A 19,379-nucleotide genomic window follows, 5' to 3' on the forward strand; every position below is an offset into this window, starting at 1 on the left:
GGTGGGCATCGGGCCAGACCCCCAGCTCAGGGTGCCCGGGGCAAGGGGTGCGTGCCCCCGCCAAGGAGCAGGGGAAGGTGCTGGAGGGGACCGAGGGATAAAACCAAGCCGAAGGTGGAGGGGATTAGGGCTTATCTGCTCCCCCCGCCAATAATATTTTTATTCAAGTTGGCTCCCATGCTTGTAAAGATCGGTTGCTGGAGGCTGCGGGGGGGGGGGGCAAGGCTGCTTTTGCTCTCTGGTACTCCTTGCAGGTTTTCCACAGGCGTCTGAGTGGCCCCTCTTGGGCGCTGGACCAAATGGGACACTTTTGTGTCCTCCCTTCCACGGGGTGAGAGTGGAGGCTCACAGGGAAATGTACGATGACACACAAAGGAGGCCAACATCATGTAGGGGATGGAGGAAGGGGAGGCAGCCCTCAGGCAGGTGGGGGGGAAGGTGTCTTTATTCCATCATGTGCCACCACCCCGTGGAAAACGCAGGGAAAGGAGAGCAGGCTGCAGCGGTCAGTAGTCAGCGGCCCTGATAGTGGAGCCAGAGTGAGTCCTGCCTGATCTTTGAGAGGGGTCAATTCCACAGGCATGTGTTGTTCCAGCTGTTAGTATCCAAGGAGGGAAATCAGATGCACCTGGTGGCGAAATGACGCTCCTTGGGGGAGCACTGTGTATTTGGGGTGGGGCTGAGGAACACAGGGAAGGTGCCCTGCATAATGTATGGGGCAGCACAGCCTATGGGGCCCTTTCCAGAGGCTGCCAGACTGCAGCTCCCATCCGCTCTGACCCCTGGCCATGCTGGATGGGTCAAAGGGGAGTTGGAGTCCAGCATTATCCAGAGGACACCCCATTTGATGCCCCCGATAGACAGAATCCAGCCTGTGAATAAGGAACGTTAATGCATCCACTCAAAACACATTTAACTGGGCAGAAGCCCCACTCAATGCAAGAAGGTTTACTTCTGACAACGTGTGGAGATGGCGAGGCTGTATTTGCAGAGGCCATTTGAAGATGATGCCCTGTTCAATTTCTTTTTATTTTTCTTCCCGTCTGAGGTCTCCAGAGCAAGGAGCTATCCTGCATGACCTGGGTGAAGGGGTTCATTTTATAAAAGGTAAAGGTACCCCTGCCCGTACGGGCCAGTCTTGACAGACTCTGGGGTTGTGCGCCCATCTCACTTAAGAGGCCGGGGGCCAGCGCTGTCCGGAGACACTTCCGGGTCACGTGGCCAGCGTGACATCGCTGCTCTGGCGAGCCAGAGCCGCACACGGAAACGCCATTTACCTTCCCGCTGGTAAGCGGTCCCTATTTATCTACTTGCACCCGGAGGTGCTTTCGAACTGCTAGGTTGGCAGGCGCTGGGACCGAGCAGCGGGAGCGCACCCCGCCGCAGGGATTCGAACCGCCGACCTTTCGATCGGCAAGTCCTAGGCGCTGAGGCTTTAACCCATCCGACGATGCATGCATTTTCACAGCTGCATAAGGTCTTGTGGGGAGAGGAAGGTTTCCTAGAATTACAGAGTTGTGAGGGACTCTGAGGGTCCTCTAGTCTCACCCCCTGCAGTGCAGGAAACATTTGCCCAACGTGGGGCTAAGACTCACAACCCTGGGATCAAGAATATCGTCCTCTGCCAAATCAGACATCTCAAATGGAAAACAAGATTGAAGGTGAGAAAATTTATTAGGACTCCAAAAAGTGTGACTGTCTCTTTAAGAAGTGAGCTGCAGAGGGAATTCTGGGAAAAGGAAGGAAAATGCAAAGCCAGAGCAACCCATTTTTGTTTGGTTATTTCTGCTGATTTTGACTGGGATGAATCCTCTCAAAGGGCCCTTGGAAAACTGCCCAACCTGCTCTTGGCGGGTAAATGGTTTTTACGTCAGTCACTCTGGTCTGGAGAGAAACTCCTGCTGGGCGTGAGAGGCAGATTTAGTCTCCTCAGGAGATACAGAGGTGGGCTTCATTTCCCCCCAGAAGAAAGAAAGGGAGGAGGGTCTCTCCAGAGAACGAGGCTCCTGAGAACGTGTAGAGTTCGGCTCCTGAGTCAGCGTCAGAAAAAGACACACGTCCCCCTTCATAGTCCAGAGTCACCCGGATCCTCCTGGGCTCCTCCCTCAGGGACAGAGGAGAGGGATCAGGGGAGGTGCAGGCCAAGTACTTCCCTCCCCTCTTCCCCACAGCCCAGACCCCTCTCTCAGGCCTTAAGGGGAAGATGCCCTTTCTCTCCACAGACTTCCTGGCGACCCCCAAAGCCCACCACCCCCCACTTCCCACAGTGACTTCCCAGAAATGTCTGCCTGCTGTGAATGCCTCACGTCCCAACACACAAGGCCAGGCATTGAATCTCTCAGGATTATCAGGCAGGGCTTGACGTTTGTCTCCCCTACTCAGGCTTTTCCCATCCTTGGACAGGATGAGTTCAGGATGGGCTGTGTCTGGATCCAGAGTGACATTTGCTGTTGGGGAGAAGATGAGGGAAAGAGAAGAATATGCAGAGTCAGCTGAGTGACAGAAACAGACATCATGACAGATGATAGATAGATAGATAGATGATGGATAACACCCCAAAAACCCCAGATTCCCTCTCAGATCAAGGGGATTTCTTTGCATCGCATGCTAGACTGAGACTCCTCCTTGCAGACTCTCATCAGAATAAATATCTTCCTTGTTGGTTTTTAAATCAGTTTTCTTCACTTTCTTATATTCAATGTGTATTGTGCCTGCCCTCCTCTCAACCCAGGCATTTTCTAAGGGGAAAAACCACCCAGGAAACCTTTTACTCATCTCTTCTGTGTTATCTAAGTGGAAAGAGAGGAGAATAGGAGGAGGCAGGAGAGAGGATTGGCCTTTGGGGAGCTCTGGGTTGGGATACAAGGACCCCCCTGTAGTAATAATAATAATAATTTATATTTATATTTGCATACTGCCCTTCATCCATAGGTCTCAGGGTGGTTCACAGCATAAAAATACATCATAAAACCACATATAGGCCTTCCCTCACTTTCATGGGGGTCACATTCTGGGCCTCATGCCTACAAGTGAAAATTGTGTTAAATGGGGAGCCTGTTTATTCCTGCTCTCCATCACTCTCACCCACTTGGCCTGTCTTTGCCTTCCTCCCCACCACCTTGGAAGTCTGGGGAAAATAAAAGGCAGGTGGCACAGCAATTTTACAAAGGACAGCTTATTCCATGCTTCTCTTTTGGATGTAATATATAACATAAGACTAGTTCCATGGAGGGAAGAGGGAATAACTCAAAAAGTTACCAGTTAGGAGCTTAGACAGTCATGACAGGCAAGTGTGGGGTTGCCATACATATGGACTTTCCTTAAGGGCAGGGGGGTGTTAACTCTTGCACTCCCAGATTCCTCCTCCAAGATCTTGTAGCTGAGCCAGCGTCCTTTTAGTTCAGCCACAAGAGAAGGGTTTTATACAGGATGTGGCTAGCTTAAGATGCTGCTCTGTTGTGATTCTCTGCTCTAGGCTAGCTTAGCTGGGTGCCTTAGATTTGAGTCTAATGCACTAGAAATTTTTTCACAGGTTACTGTAAGCCAAACCAAGCAACTTGAGACATTTTGCCAAATTTTAAAAATCCGAGCAGGGGAGAAATTTTAATCATGAATATAGAGGACCTGCCTGAGAAAAAGGTCACATGGAAAAGCAACCCAACTCTCTCTAGGCAGGAATGAAACTCGGACTTCCGGGTTAGCGCCATCGACTAATGGCGGATTCCCTCCGAGCTCCGGAGGGAATCGGCTCTGCAGGATCGGGTCTTGCCGCTGCGGCGACGTGGGGACCCTTAAAAATCACAGGCGCGGAAGCCTGTGAGCGTGGTGACTCGGCGGGCACCATTTGCGCCCCCCCAATCTGCGAAGGAGCCTTTTTAAAGGCTCCGGAACGGGGACAGGGTGCGGCGCGGTGCTGAGAGTAGACTGCTTCTTCTGCGGAGTGAAGCCACAAGCCATTGTCGGAGAGCGCTGACTTTTTCCTTTGAACAATTGGACTCTAAAGCAACAACCCGTGAGTAGTACGGAAATTGGAACTTTTAAGAAAATTTTTGATGAATTAGGAACAAGCGGGGAAGGTTTAAAAAGGAAGTCCGCCCCCCCTCTTTGTAAATAATTTAAAGCAAAGGACCTGCTAACTAAGGTCGAGAGAATCTTTTCTTTCCTTTTTGCAAAAGACTTTAACTTCACGGTTTGACATTATAAGAAAATTTACTGGAGGATGAAAAACTAATTTTGGGAGCTGAAGTTTCACACACTCACCCCGGACCCGGGAGCGTCCCGCGAGAGAGCCTGTTGACGAAGTACTGAAGAGTTTGACAGCTGTCAAGTTAGCTGTCAAGACGGAAAAAGAGAACCTTGTTTTTGTTGCTTCTGCTGGTTATATTTGTTACAATTTGTTGAAAATAAGGAAGGGCTGATACAAACTAACTTGATTTTTGGACTTGAGCTGAAAGGAATATTAAGGAACCGAAATCCCCCTAGAGGGGGTTTAGGGACATTACAAGAATGGCTGGAGGAGGGAAAATGCAGGCTGAATTGGACAGAGCATTTGTTCTCTTGGGAAAGTTACAAGGCCAAATCGATGTTTTGGCTACAAATGTCACAACTCTGGACTTAACAGTAAATAACCTTGTTGAAACTGATAAGGATTTGAAACAGGAAGCCTATTCAATTGGACAAATAGAGAAACTTGAGAGCTTTGAGAATATGGAGAAGGAGACATATGTTGCCCCTGAAGAAAAGGGAGGAGGAGCTGTAATTTTGCAGATGTTAAAGGAGAGCTGTAACTTGAGGCCTGACATGATGGCAACAAAGGAAAATAAAACCTGATGTGGAAAGTCTGGCCTGAATTGGAGAGTGGAAAACTGAGAGATCTCCTTATGTGGAGATCTGAAGACCGAAGGATTATGAATTTGATTAAGATGGAAGTTGGAGCTTTGGGACATTTGGACTTGAAAGGAGTATGAAACAAGATTTGGAGTACCCCATAAGCTTTACTTTTAAGTATGGAGGTCTGGCTGGAAGAAACATGGATCCTGTTGGGCCGGAGCCTCTCCGAGATTTGGGGTTCAATATTAAGGACTATCAAAAAGACCGGCAGAGAGGAACTGAGAGAGAATTAAGAGCCTCAGATGTGAAATCTCCAGGCTAAACAGTATATTGAGACTGATGGACACTTGCTGGGGACTGAAACCGGGAAAGGGGTGGGTGGAGTCTGGGAATCCAAAGGGTATATAATTATAATTTGTTCTGTATTTTGTTTTGCTATTTGTATGAAAATTGGGAAAGTCGTGGAAGGGAAATTTTGGTCGACTTTAGGAAAAATGTTTAAGAATGAGTAATGATATATAAGTATTGATGTTTAAGTTTGGATAAGCTAAAACTGGTTTTTAAAATGGTCTAAATTAAATGAAAATAAGGTTTGCAAAAATAAATTGAGGAAATGGAAGAAAGAGGAAAAGTAAAATAACAACATGCTAAAATAAATTATTAAGTCAAAGTTGAGAAATAAGTAATAAGGACTTGCTGAGCTAATAATTTAAATTGGAATACAAGAAGGGGAGGTGTGAGGAGGTCTGAGAAACAAGTTAAAAGAAAATAAGTAATTGAAATTTTATGTGTTTTTAATTGTTTGTAAGTTTTGTATTTTTGTTACTTTTTGTCTATTTTTGTTTTTGTCTTGTTTTTAAAAATGCTAATAAATATTCATTAAAAAAAAAGGAATGAAACTCTTCCCTCTTTTATCTGATCTTTCTGGGCAGTTTCTCTCTCCCCCTTCTGCACCTTCACGTCCACCCTCTCTGCCTTTGTGGTACAAACAGCAGGGCCAGAGTCAGGCTGTACAGAAGAGACTCTTGACCCCCATGAAATACTAGTCCCCCCTCCTGTGAATTGGGGTCTCCGTGTGAAATTTACCAAAGGGTGTGCAGGTTCTTCGCAGGGACAAGCTCTGCCCCCAATCCAAGCCTTCAACCTCCCTCCCAGTTCATTCATGGGACAGACAAAGAACCCAAACACCACTAGAGGACTGTTACCCAGAGTTACACCATTGATGGGGGTCCCAAAGTCTGCAGAACAGACTGCTCAACACCCATGAAATATCAGTCCCCATCCCTCCTGTCAAATTGTTCCTCCCCTGGAAATTTACCTTTCTGAATTGGTTTTCTGTATAACAGAGCATCTGAGGAAGCAGAAAGATATAAAGTGTAAGGGCAACACTCTTCCACCAGAAATAAATATCCATACAAAAGTAACACTTCATAACGTGGCATCCTTAAATTCAAGCACAATTATTAAATATTAATTAAATTGTACAAAAAATAATTAAAAACAAGAAAATCATAGGAAGTATCTATGAAAATAACTAAAGCTTTAAAACTCAGCAATCATAAAGCAAGCTTACAAATAAGAGAATAAAAATATTCAGCATGAATCCTGCTGGTCTCTGAATTTGTCCCTAAATTGGGCTCTACATTGGAGGACTGGAGGGGAGGCAGAGCAATAGGAATCCCGTAAAAGGAGGCAGAGGGGAGATGGAGGCAGCCTTAACATCTTCCCAAGTAAAGGGGAGGGGGAATCATTAAACCAAAATTGTGAAACATAAGGAGAAGCGAAGTTTGATGAGGAAGAATTGGCAGAGCTCTCGGGCAAAAGGAAGCCCTTCCTCACAAACCTTCTACAAATCTTTAAGGTTGTTAACAAGCATAATTTTGCCCTTTGTGGTTCATGTGCTCTTGCTTCCACTCTCAATGGGGGAACTCTCAGGAGATCTTGAAGGCTGAAGCCCTAGAAATGGCAGCTGCAGGGGGACGTCTGAGGAGGAGACGGCTCAGGCCTTGGCACCACGGCTGAGAAACAAGCCTGAGCAGGAGGCAGAGGGGGAACTGGGGGCTTCTTAATGCCCTTTGACTCCATTCAGAGCAGGAGAACCTCCCAAAGGACAAACTCAGATTGTGCAGACCACAAGGGAACCACAAGGAAAAGGAGGTTTTGTATAGCTGTAAACAGAAGCACATGAGAGGAAAAAACCCTGACTTTGCTGTACACTCTGGTTCAGGCTTTCTTTACAGGATCCAGCGTCACAATATACATGGGCCATTCTGGGGGACAGGAAATGAAGGCTGGAGCCCCAAGAAGGAAGGTATCCTGGGGTTACTCAATTCCATGCAATAAGAGCCAGGCATGTTCAGTTCTGAAGAAGTAACAGAATTCCCAGTGTGAAATCCTGGCAGCCATTTTTCATTACCTTTCCATTGTTTCATTGTATTCTCCACAAGGTGATTTAGATCACAGGATTCCAAGATCCTGTTCCTCAGCTCTGGAGGGAAAGCCAGTGGCTTCTCTGGACTCTCTCTTTCCTCATACCTGGTGAAAAGAAAAACAATGAATGGCCACATTGTGGCACTGTCTCCCTAATTCTGCAGGTGATTTCAATAACATGAACAAAGTTGAAGCTCATTTCGCAGCAGGTAATTTTCAGGATTCAGCTTCATCTCTTGACACCCACCTCCAAGCCCTGGTCAGTGGCTTCGTAAGGATGCTAAACAGCAAAAGGGACAAGATGTAACAGGACTTAAGAACCAAACCCCTGAGGTGGAATGCCTGCGATCCCTCCCTCCCTGAGCTTCTCCAGAGGATGTGAGGGATGTCCAAAGCTGCCCAGCGGTCAAGGAGAACAACCTCAACCTTCCCTTCACCCCCTCTCTCACCCAGGAAGGACGCAACCCCATGCCCCATGGGACTCTCCCTCCAGGAGCATCAAACAACTAGACTTTCACCCCCGACTCAAGACCACCTTCAGCCTCTCATGCTGGAAACGCTCCCAAGAAAAGGATCCCACCCATTCTAGACCAACAGACCTTCCCTCCTTCAGTGCCTCAAAGGGGATGAGTTACCAGAGTTGAGGGGCTTCTAGTTGGACATTGAAATATGTCCTAAGCTCTTCCCAAGTATCTTTCTCACTTTCTCTTCTAGATGTTTGAAATTACCAAAAAGACCATGAACAGAAAGTGCAAGAGAAAGAAAAGAGCCCCCACCCCTTTCTGAAGGGATGTGGGGAGGGAGGGAGGAGGCAGTTGACCTTGAACCTTGGAGGGAGAATTGGGGGGCTACAAGTTCAGAAGAGGGGGCCCTGCTTTTACCTGTGAGATGCTGCAGGGAGTGAGTCCTCCAGTCTCCCCCCAGCAGCCCCTGGAGGGCCATGTCTGAGGTTCTTGCATCTCAGCTTCAAAGAGTGATGCTAATGGAAATAAGCCTGATCCACTTACCTCTGCAAGGTCCTTCTCACATCCTAGAGGGAAAAGGAGAAGGGAATTCACTGCACACCACAGGCCACACTAGGAAGACCCCCTCAGACCCTGGAGTGGAGGAACAGCCTGGCCCTCAGATGTCAGTCTGCCTGGCACATGCCAAGGTTTTGGGTAGGGATGGTGGAATCAGCCAGTTTTGGTTTCTCACAGCTTTTATTTTTCCAGTCTGAAATTATTAATTGTTCCGATTTCAAGTTCTCCACATTTCCATATTTTAATAACTTTAATCCAGTTTGCATTGTGCAAACTGACAAACATAAGCCTACAGACAAACATAAGCCTACGGGATAATCCTGCCAGGGCACTGTTCCTAGTCCCCAAATTACAAAATTCTATTTTCCATCTCGAAGTAAAAAAAAGCACCTGCAGCATAAAATGCCTCCAAAGGGGTAATAAAACAACCACGTGTTTCTTTGGGCTCATCCACACTTCTGCTTTTCCTGTGCCCAGAAAACATCAAAGCAAACATCAATTCAGAGAAAACCTGGCTGAGGTTTGCTCTAATTCAGCAGTAAACAGTGGGTTTTCCTGGAGGAAAGGGGTGGGACAAGCGGCAGTCTGAATGAGTCCCTCTGTCTTGCTCTTTGGTCACTGTGACTGAGAACCATTTTGGGCCGATCTGTATCCATGGGGAAGGGGAACAACCCAGAAGTTATGGAGGGAACGGGAAGAGAAGCATGGTCAAGAGACTGGCTCATGTCGGAAGGAGACCTGAATGCATCCTAGACGAAGCCCCCCACGCCTGAAAGGCATTTGGAGACAAAGCATCAACAAAGAGCAGAAGATCAGCTCCCGTTCCATCAAGAATCTCTAGTCTGCATTCAGGTGAGTTCAGCATCCCAGGTCTCTTGGGTCTTCCTGTCCATTCCAAACCTGACTAGAGGCTCCATCAACTCAGCCCCTGCACTCCTTGCATACATGAAAGGGGCAGCCTTTTCTTGGAGCACAGCCTTGGGCTGTTCCCGCCACCATCTTACCTGCAGGAGTTCACTCGCTGGCTGCTGACGCTTCTCCTCCATCTCCTGGATGATCCTCTCAAGAGAGGAGAGTTTCCTGGAGAGTCTGGCCAGCTGCTCATCCCTTCTCCCTGCAATCTCCTTCTCCACCTCTTCCACGTGAGTCAGCAGACGTTTTTCTTGTTCTTCCAGGAACTGGCGCAGTTCTCTGAACTTCTCCACAGCCTTCAGCCTCTCCATTTCTGTTAATTTCTGCAAGAAAAGAGGAGGTCTGAGTGTGGAAGGTGCTCAGCCCTCAAAACATCAGGAAGAGAATAGTGAGAATTCCACAGGGAGGACACTTCTGATTTTTCAGAGACATGAAACCTCCAGTGGCTAAAGAAGTAAACATTTATTTTGAGGGGCGGCTCTCTCCATTATTCTTTCTATTTACTTCTATTTTGCAGAGAGCTACAGCGTAAAGGAAGGAGCATTTTTTCTAGCCATGGATGTTCCCTGCATGTTTTGGGGCATGGCATAACCAGAGTTCACAGTTGTTCAGAGAACATCCAGGGACATAAAACTCCCCTCAGTTTAGGCTGGTGCCATTTAGGTGTAGGAAGGGAAGAGAAACAGAGGAGGAGGAGGAGGAGGAGGAGGACAAAGTGCAGAGTTCATCCCCATAGCTCTCTTGTTTTCTGTAAAGGTTCAAAATGGCCTGAGTTTCCTAAAGATGAAGGAGAGCACACATTTAGAAAGACAACTCTTTAGTAACATTTATGGTAAATCAGGATTTGAATTGACCTGCTTCCACCCTCTCAGCTCACAATTCCTCAGGCTTCTCCTTCACTGCTTTTTACATAATAAATGACAATGGGAAATAAACTCAATTTAGCTGCATTCAAAGGTGAACTTACCTAATTCGCAATTGCTGGAAAAACATGGAGACTGAAACAGAGCAGTCGTTTGAAATTCACACCTCTGAATTTTTCAAGGTTGAACAAGCCAGGTAATGTTCACAAAAAATGTATTTATGAGGGTGAAGTAATAATAATAATAATAATAATAATAATAATAATAATAATAATAATAATTTATTATTTATACCCCGCCCATCTGGCTGGGCCTCCCCAGCCACTCTGGGCGGCTTCCATAGAAACCAAAAATACAGTAAAATATCACACGTTAAAAACTTCCCTGAACCTTAAGATGTCTTCTGAATGTCAGGTAGTTGTTTATCGCTTTGACATCTGCTGGAAGGGCGTTCCACAGGGCGGGCGCCACTACGGAGAAGGCCCTCTGCCTGGTTCCCTGTAGCTTTGCTTCTTGCAATGAGGGAACCGCCAGAAGGCCCTCGGCGCTGGACCTCAGCGTCCGGGCAGAATGATGGGGGTGGAGACGCTCCTTCAGGTATACTGGACCGTGGCCGTTTAGGGCTTTAAAGGTCAGCACCAACACTTTGAATTGTGCTCGGAAACGTACTGGGATCCAATGTAGGTCTTTCAAGACCGGTGTTATATGGTCTCGGCGGCCGCCCCCAGTCACCAGTCTAGCTGCCGCATTCTGGATTAGTTGTAGTTTCCGAGTCACCTTCAAAGGTAGCCCCACGTAGAGCGCATTGCAGTAGTCCAAGCGGGAGATAACTAGAGCATGCACCACTCTGGCGAGACTGTCCGCAGGCAGATAGGGTCTCAGCCTACGTACCAGATGGAGCTGGTAGACAGCTGCACTGGACACAGATTTGACCTGTGCCTCCATGGACAGCTGTGAGTCCAAAATGACTCCCAGGCTGCGCACCTGGTCCTTCAGGGGCACAGTTACCCCATTCAGGACCAGGGAATCCTCCACACCTGCCCGCCTCCTGTCCCCCAAAAACAGTACTTCTGTCTTGTCAGGATTCAACCTCAATCTGTTAGCCGCCATCCATCCTCCAACCGCCTCCAGACACTCACACAGGACCTTCACCGCCTTCACTGGTTCTGATTTAAAAGAGAGGTAGAGCTGGGTATCATCCGCATACTGATGAACACCCAGCCCAAACCTCCTGATGATCTCTCCCAGCGGCTGCATGTAAATGTTGAAAAGCATGGGGGAGAGGACAGAACCCTGAGGCACCCCACAAGTGAGAGCCCAGAGGTCTGAACACTCATCCCCCAACACCACTTTTCTGGGCACAGCCCAGGAGGAAGGAGCGGAACCACTGTATGACAGTGTCCCCAGCTCCCAGCCCCTCAAGACGGTCCAGAAGGATGTTATGGTCGATGGTATCAAACGCCGCTGAGAGATCCAGCAGAACTAGGAAACAGCTCTCACCTTTGTCCCTAGCCCGCTGGAGATCATCAACCAGCGCGACCAAGGCAGGTTCAGTCCCATGATGAGGCCTGAATCCCAACTGGAAGGGATCCAAATGGTCCGCTTCTTCCAGGCGTGCCTGGAGTTGTTCGGCAACCACTCGCTCAATCACCTTGCCCAAGAATGGAAGATTTGAGACTGGGCGATAGTTGGCCATCGTGGCCGCATCTAAAGATGGTTTTTTAAGAAGCGGTTTAATAACCGCCTCTTTCAGCGGGTCTGGGAAGGCTCCCTCACGGAGGGAAGCATTCACCACCCCACGAAGCCCATCACCCAGTCCTTCCCGGCTAGCTTTTATAAGCCAGGAGACAGGTGGTTGGTTTCACTCGTCCAAGCAGCCTGTCCACATCCTCGGAGGTAACAGATTTGAATTGATCCCAAAAGTACATTTCAAAATATTTATACAAGGAGGTAGCCACCCTAATATCTAATTCATTTTCAGAATAATAAATTAATAAACAGACTGATATGGAAAAAGGAGAAATGGGGAGAAGCTGAAATGGGCTTATTTTCCCATCCCTCCTCAGTCCTGACTCGACTCTTCAAGTGCTTGTTCCCTCCCTAGTAATAAGAGTGGCACTTACAAGGAGGTCTTTGCATTCCTTGTCCAGGGCTGCTTGATGGGCCAGAATTTCCTCTCTCTCTTTCCTCAGAATCTCCAGGTGGCTACAGATTTCTCCCTAAAGAGAAAAGAAAGAACTCAGGTTTGACAGAGACACACAGAGAGATGAATATTACACTGGCTTCTTGCGCCCAGTGGTCTTGCTATAATAGCAAAGTAGTTTACTGGAGGAAATAAAAGTCCAGAGGTTTTCAACCTTTTTGGGTCCATGGCTCCCTGGACAAGCTACCTTTCTTCTGTGGCATCCCTGTGGGGCTCTGGGACCCAGTTAGGTCACCCCTTCCTTACAGACTTCTACCTAGTCTTTGCAGATGCTTCTCAGGGATATCAGGGGAGATCCCTTTGTCCCCCTGGCAGAGAAAAAGACTTCAACTCCCTCCTCCCAGTAATCCCAGGAGCCCTCAGGCTTCCCCTTGGCTGCTTTTTACATAATAAACAAGGATGAATTCATGCCATGCCTACTTTGGACCTGAGAATTAAAAAGGAAACTTCCCAAGAAGAATCCACAGCTATTTCTCCCCCTCAAGATCCAGGGATCTCCTACCTTGTATTCCTCGGAAGCCTCCTCCAGAGGAATCACCTCGTGATGTTTGTGCTCCTTGGATCTGTCACACACCACACAGATGGGGGCTTCATCCTCCTTGCAAAAGAGCTTCAGGGGCTCCTGGTGCTTCTCGCAGACTCCTCCTTTCCCTCCTTCCTCCTTTCCCTCTTGAAGGCTGAGATTCTGGGCTATTTCTACCATATTAGCCAGTTGCCTGTTGGGGATGAGGCTCCTTCTCTGGACTCTTTCTCTGCACTGAGGGCAGGAAGCCTCTGCCTCCGATTCCCCCCAGCACTGGATCAAGCAGGATCGGCAGAAGTTGTGCCCACACTCTGGGATGGTCACTGGATCCTTAAAGTATTCCAGGCAGATGGAGCAAGTGGCTTCATCACAAAGATTCTGGATGTGACCCCCTGCAGCAGCCATGGCTCCCTCGCACCGAAGATCCGAGTTAAGTTTCACTTTCTCAGTTTTCAGCTACTGGGAGTTTCCCTTCCTGGAAATGACTCATTGATCACATGATCTTTATTTTATTTTTTAAAACTAATATGTCTCCAGTGCTTTGCAGTTCCTGAATGTTTTCTCAAGGAGCAGCAATGCTTTTTGATTGTGTTATAAGAATTTTGAGTTGAATAAAGGTTTCTTTTCCTCTGTATCAATAAGGGAATAAATATTTGCTATCAATAAAGGATCCCCACTTGTCTGCCCCCCTGCATTGCTCCCTGTGATGCTCAAAACCACGGTAGAGTCGGCTGCATTGCTTCCTTTTCCAGCCCCTGTGAGATATTATAATTGTGTTCACCGTCTCTGTACTAATGTTAATTTCTTTAATGTTAGTTTTATGTTGTCTCCCTACTGAATGTAACTTTGTATCTCTGTACTAAATGTAACTTTTTTAGTATAAAATGTACCTACTGTCATGCAAAAGGAAAAAATAATGAAAACCTGTCAAAATGTTCAAACCAGTGAATGCTTCTCTCTGTGAGGGAGCCTTCCCAGAACCGCTGAAAGAGGTGGTTATTAAACCTTCTTAAGAAAACATCTTTAGACCCGGCCAGTATGGCCAACTATCACCCAATCTCAAACCTTCCATTCTTGGGCAAGGTGATTGAGCGGGTGGTTGCTGAACAACCCCAGGCACGCCTGGAAGATGCGAACCATTTGGATCCCTTCCAATCAGGATTCAGGCCTCATCATGGGACTGAAACTGCCTTGGTCGTGCTGGTTGATGATCTCCGGCGGGCTAGGGACAAAGGTGAGAGCTGTTTCCTAGTTCTGCTGGATCTCTCAGCGGCGTTTGATACCATCGACCATAACATCCTTCTGGACCGTCTTGAGGGGCTGGGAGCTGGGGGCACTGTCATACAGTGGTTCCGCTCCTTCCTCCTGGGCTGTGCCCAGAAAAGTGGTGTTGGGGGATGAGTGTTCAGACCCCTGGGCTCTTACTTGTGGGGTGCCTTAGGGTTCTGTCCTCTCCCCCATGCTATTTAATATCTATATGAAGCCACTGGGAGAGATCATCAGGGGGTTTGGGCTGGGTGTCCATCAATATGCGGATGATACCCAGCTCTACCTCGCTTTCAAATCAGAAAAAGTGAAGGCAGTGAAGGTCCTGTGTGAGTGTCTGGAGGCAGTTGGAGGATGGATGGCGGCTAATGAATTGAGGTTAAATCCTGACAAGACAGTACTCCTGACAATTACTGTTTTGGTGGGAAAGGGGGCGGGTGGGTGTAGAGGACTCCCTGGTCCTGAATGGGGTAACTGTGTCCCTGAAGAACCAGGTGCGCAGCCTGGGAGTCATTCTGGACTCACAGCTGTCCATGGAGGCGCAAGTCAATTCTGTGTCCGGGGCAGCTGTCTACCAGGTCCATCTGGTACGCAGGCTAAGACCCTACCTGCCCGCTAACTGTCTCGCCAGAGTGGTGCATGCTCTAGTTATCTCCCACTTGGACTACTGCAATGCGCTCTAAGTGGGGCTACCTTTGAAGGTGAACCGGAAACTGCAACAAATCCAGAATGCGGCAGCTAGACTGGTGACTGGGAGCGGCCGCCGAGACCACATAACACCGGTCTTGAAAAACCTTGATTGGCTCCCAGTATGTTTCCGAGCACAATTCAAAGTGTTGGTGCTGACCTTTAAAGCCCTAAACGGCTTTGGTCCAGTATACCTGAAGGAGCATCTCCACCTCCATCGTTCTGCCTGGACACTGAGGTCCAGTGCCAAGGGCCTTTTGGCAGTTCCCTCACTGTGAGAAGCCAAGTTACAGGGAACCAGGCAGAGGGCCTTCTCAGTAGTGGCACCCACCCTGTGGAACACCCTCCCATCAGAAGTCAAGGGAATAAACAACTACCAGACTTTTAGGAGACATCTGAATGCAGCCCTGTTTAGGGAAGTTTTAATATTTGATGGATTGTTGTATTTTAATACTTTGTTGGAAGCTGCCCAGAGTGGCGGGGTATAAATAATAAATTATCATTATCATTATCATTATTATTATTATTATTATTATTATTATTATTATTATTCAGTTACAGAGCAACGCTAATGCGGCATCGGAGATCCACACTGAGCAGAAACCGCACAAGTCCTCCCATTGTGGGAAAAGCTTCAGCCAGAGAACCAATTTGGTGAGTCACCTGCAAATACACACTGGAGAGAGGCTGTATCAATGCTCCCAGTGTGGGAAAGGTTTCCGATGCTCCAGACTGTGCTGACCCTCCTCCTCCTCCTCCTCCTTCTTTGGTGATCACTTGTAGCTGAGAAAGATTGTCTTCCATAAACATAGTTTTAACAATGGGTCTGTAAGTGACTGTGGAGGCCAATTCTGGACCCACACGTTCTTCCACAGTGGGGACATTGTTTTCCGGGGGGAGTTGATCATAGTGAGGGTTTGTCTCCCATTTGTGCTCTTAAATTGGGTGGCCAGATTCCCATGCAATTTGATCTAGTCTATTCTTCTGCTTCTTTGGTGATCACTCGTAACCGAGTAATGAACACGGTCTAAACAACGAGTCCATAAGTGACTGTGGAGGCCAATTCTGGATCCACACATCCTTCCACAGTGGGGACATAGGTTTCTGGGCGGGAGTTGATCACAGTGAGGGTTTGCCAAGCGTGCCTGCCTCTTAGCATGTTTCTTTCTTGGGTCCTGAGTTCGAATTTCTTCAAAGCCCATGACACCATTGATAAAGACTGTTCTCCAATTGGAGCACTCGCAGGGCAGTGTTTCCCAATTGTTGGTGTTTATACTACATTTTTTAAAAATTGCCTTGAGAGAGTCTTTAAACCTCTTTTGTTGACCACCAGCATTACACTTTCCATTTTTAAGTTTGGAATAGAGTAGTTGCTTTGGAAGACGATAATCAGGCACCCGAACAATGTCTTTAACCATTTTAATTCCCAGCTGATATTAAACAGGTGCCCAGGGCTCATGAATTCTAGGTGCCCCTTGTTAAAAGTGGTTTTCCCTGAGGTCTTTGGCCTAGTCATTTTATAAAACATCAATTGTACATCTGTAGAAATGCTTTCATTGTTTTTGCGATGTGTAGGAATGGCTTTGGGTTTAGAACTTGATTTTCATTTCACTTTTAATCTTCTAGTACACTGCATTGATAGCTCTGCATTGTGAAGCAGAACTTGTTAAAAAAGAAAAGAAATAATAATAATAATAATAATAATAATAATAATAATAATAATAATAAATTTTATTTATATCCCGCCCTCCCCAGCCGAAGCCGGGCTCAGGGCGGCTAACAACATTAAAACAGTACAACATTATAAAAACATTATAAAAATTAATTAAAATAAAAATTGATGGCAACCATAAACTAAAGTTTTGTAAAGATTGCCAAAGGAGGGAGTCAGGCTGCGCCCTGACCAAAGGCCAGGTGGAACAGCTCTGTCTTGCAGGCCCTGCGGAAAGATGTCAAGTCCTGCAGGGCCCTTGTCTCTTGTGACAGAGCGTTCCACCAGGCTGGAGCCGCAGCCGAAAAAGCCCTGGCTCTAGTTGAGGCCAGCCTAACCTCTCTGTGGCCTGGGACCTTCAAGATGTTTTTATTTGAAGACCGTAAGTTCTTCTGTGGGGCATACCAGGAGAGGCGGTCCCGTAGGTACGAGGGCCCTAGGCCGTATAGGGCTTTGAAGGTTAAAACCAGCACCTTAAACCTGATCCTGTACTCCACGGGGAGCCAGTGCAGCTGGTATAGCACCGGATGAATGTGATCTCTAAGCGAGGACCCCGTAAGGAGTCTCGCTGCGGCATTCTGCACCCGCTGGAGTTTCTGGGTCAGTCTCAAGGGCAGCCCCACGTAGAGCGAGTTACAATAATCCAGTCTGGAGGTGACCGTCGCGTGGATCACAGTGGCTAGGTCAGGGCGAGAGAGGTAAGGAGCCAACTGCTTAGCTTGGCGGAGATGAAAAAATGCCGCCTTTGTTATAGCTGCAATCTGCGCCTCCATGGAGAGGGAGGTATCGAAGATTACACCCAAACTCTTAACGGACGGTGCTGGCACTAATTGCACCCCCGCAAGAGATGGGAGTTGCCCCCTCAGTCCCATGTCGTCCCGTCCCAGCCAGAGGACCTCTGTCTTCGAAGGATTTAACTTCAACCGGCTCCCACGTAACCATCCAGCCACAGCCTCCAAGCATCTGATCAGTGTGTCTGGGGCCGAGTCAGGGTGGCCGTCCATCAACAGATAGAGTTGGGTGTCATCAGCATACTGATGGCAACCCAGCCCAAAACTCCGGACAAGCTGGGCGAGGGGGCGCATAAAGATGTTAAAAAGCATCGGGGAGAGTATCGCACCCTGGGGCACACCACACACCAAGGAGTGGCGGGATGACAATTCCCCCCCAAGCGCCACCCTCTGTCCCCGACCAGAGAGAAACGAGCGCAGCCATTGAAGGACTGTGCCCTGGATCCCCACGTTGGCAAGGCGGTGGTCCAGGAGTTCGTGATCGACCATGTCGAAGGCTGCTGACAGGTCTAGAAGAATCAGCAGCCCCGACCCGCCTCGATCCAGCTGCCTGCGGAGATCATCTGTTAGGGCGACCAGAGCCGTCTCGGTCCCATGACCAGCGCGGAAGCCGGACTGGAATGGATCCAGAGCCGATATTTCATCCAGAAACCTACCAAGCTGTTCAGCAACCGCTCTCTCAATCACCGTACCCAGGAATGGAAGATTCGAAACTGGGCGGTAATTGGATAGATCTAAGGGATCTAATGATGTTTTCTTTAAAAGCGGGCGCACCACTGCCTCCTTCAGTTCCCCTGGGAATGTCCCGGTGCCAAGGGACAGATTGATGATATCCCCCAGGGGGGCCCGCACCTCGTCTGGACACGCTCTAATCAGCCAGGACGGGCACGGGTCGAGAGGACAAGTGGTGGGCTTTCCAGCTCGGAGGAGTCTGTCCACATCTGGGGATATCTGGTCAAAGTGGTCCAATACCGAACCCGAGGACAGTCGAGGGGCCTCCAGTTCCTTTATTGTATCCAAATTGGCAGGGAGGTCATGGCGGAGCAACAGGACCTTCTCCGCAAAAAAGCTCGCAAATGCCTCACAGCTGTGTGTCAAATTGTTATTTAAATTTGGCTGTCCTTCGAGGGACGTTAAAGACCGAATTATACTAAATAATTGCGCCGGGTGAGAGCTAGCGGATGCAATGGAGGCCAAGAAGTAGGAGTTCTTAGCGGCCTTCACTGTCATCTCGTAGGTTTTCATAAAAACCCTATAAGATGTTCTTGAAGCTCTGTCAGGGGCACCCCGCCATACTCGCTCTAGCCGTCTGAGGTCCTGCTTCATTTTCCGGAGCTCCTCGGTAAACCAGGGAGCCCAGTTTCTGCGGGGTCGCAGAGGGCGCTTGGGTGCGATCTCATTGATGGCTGCCAGGAGCTGGGTATTCCAGGCCTCAACAAGCTCAGTCAATGAGTCGCCAGGGGGAGAAAGGTCCCGCAAGGCTTGACGGAATCTATCAGGGTCCATCAGCCTCTGCGGGCGAGCCCAAATCGGCTCGCCACCTAAGCAGGGTGGGGGTGGAACGTCAATCCTGGCTTTCAGGGCATAGTGATCAGACCATGGCACCTTCATCGAAGGAAACATGATCACATCTATACCGACGCCAAAGATCAGATCCAGCGCGTGGCCTGCTTGATGTGTGGGGCCCGAAACAAACTGGGAGAGCCCTAGTGTCGCCATGGAAGACACCAGGTCCAGAGCCTGTGAGGAGGGAGTGGCATCAGCATGGATGTTGAAGTCCCCCAATACCAATAGGTTAGGGAACTCCAAGGCCCAGCCGGCCACCGCCTCCAGCAGGCCTGACAGGGTGGCTGCTGGTGCGCTGGGTGGCCGGTACACCAGCCAGACAGCCAAGCTCACCTCGGAGCCCCACACTAGGCCAACACATTCAATGCCGGGGATCAATGGCGATGGTAGAGCCCTGAAAGAACAATCTTCCCGGATTAATAACGCCACCCCTCCCCCCCGGCCCACAGTCCGCGACTAGTGGAGGACGGAGAAACCCGGGGGCGCCATCTCTCGTAAGGTAACAGTTTCCCCTTTGCGCACCCAGGTCTCAGTCACACATGCCAGGTCAACCCCCTGCGAGGTGAAGAAATCTC

At 48.5% G+C, this 19,379-nt stretch overlaps 1 protein-coding gene and 1 pseudogene across 2 annotated transcripts in view; one reads left to right on the top strand and one right to left on the bottom strand.

Moving 5' to 3' along the window:
• Window positions 1–19,379, top strand: part of LOC307208802 (uncharacterized protein) — an 88,892-nt gene that overhangs the window by 33,531 nt on the left and 35,982 nt on the right. The gene's annotated exons all lie outside the window — the stretch shown is intronic.
• LOC307208657 (E3 ubiquitin-protein ligase TRIM11-like) lies at window positions 1,656–13,292 on the bottom strand (annotated as a pseudogene). Its single transcript, XR_013843980.1, has 7 exons — window positions 12,763–13,292; window positions 12,181–12,276; window positions 9,287–9,517; window positions 8,268–8,290; window positions 7,247–7,365; window positions 6,149–6,181; window positions 1,656–2,447 (listed from the first exon to the last, which is right to left on the bottom strand). The product of XR_013843980.1 is annotated as an E3 ubiquitin-protein ligase TRIM11-like (transcript).

This window comes from Podarcis cretensis (genome assembly GCF_951804945.1).
Source record: "Podarcis cretensis genome assembly, chromosome: 2".
NCBI lineage: Eukaryota > Metazoa > Chordata > Lepidosauria > Squamata > Lacertidae > Podarcis > Podarcis cretensis.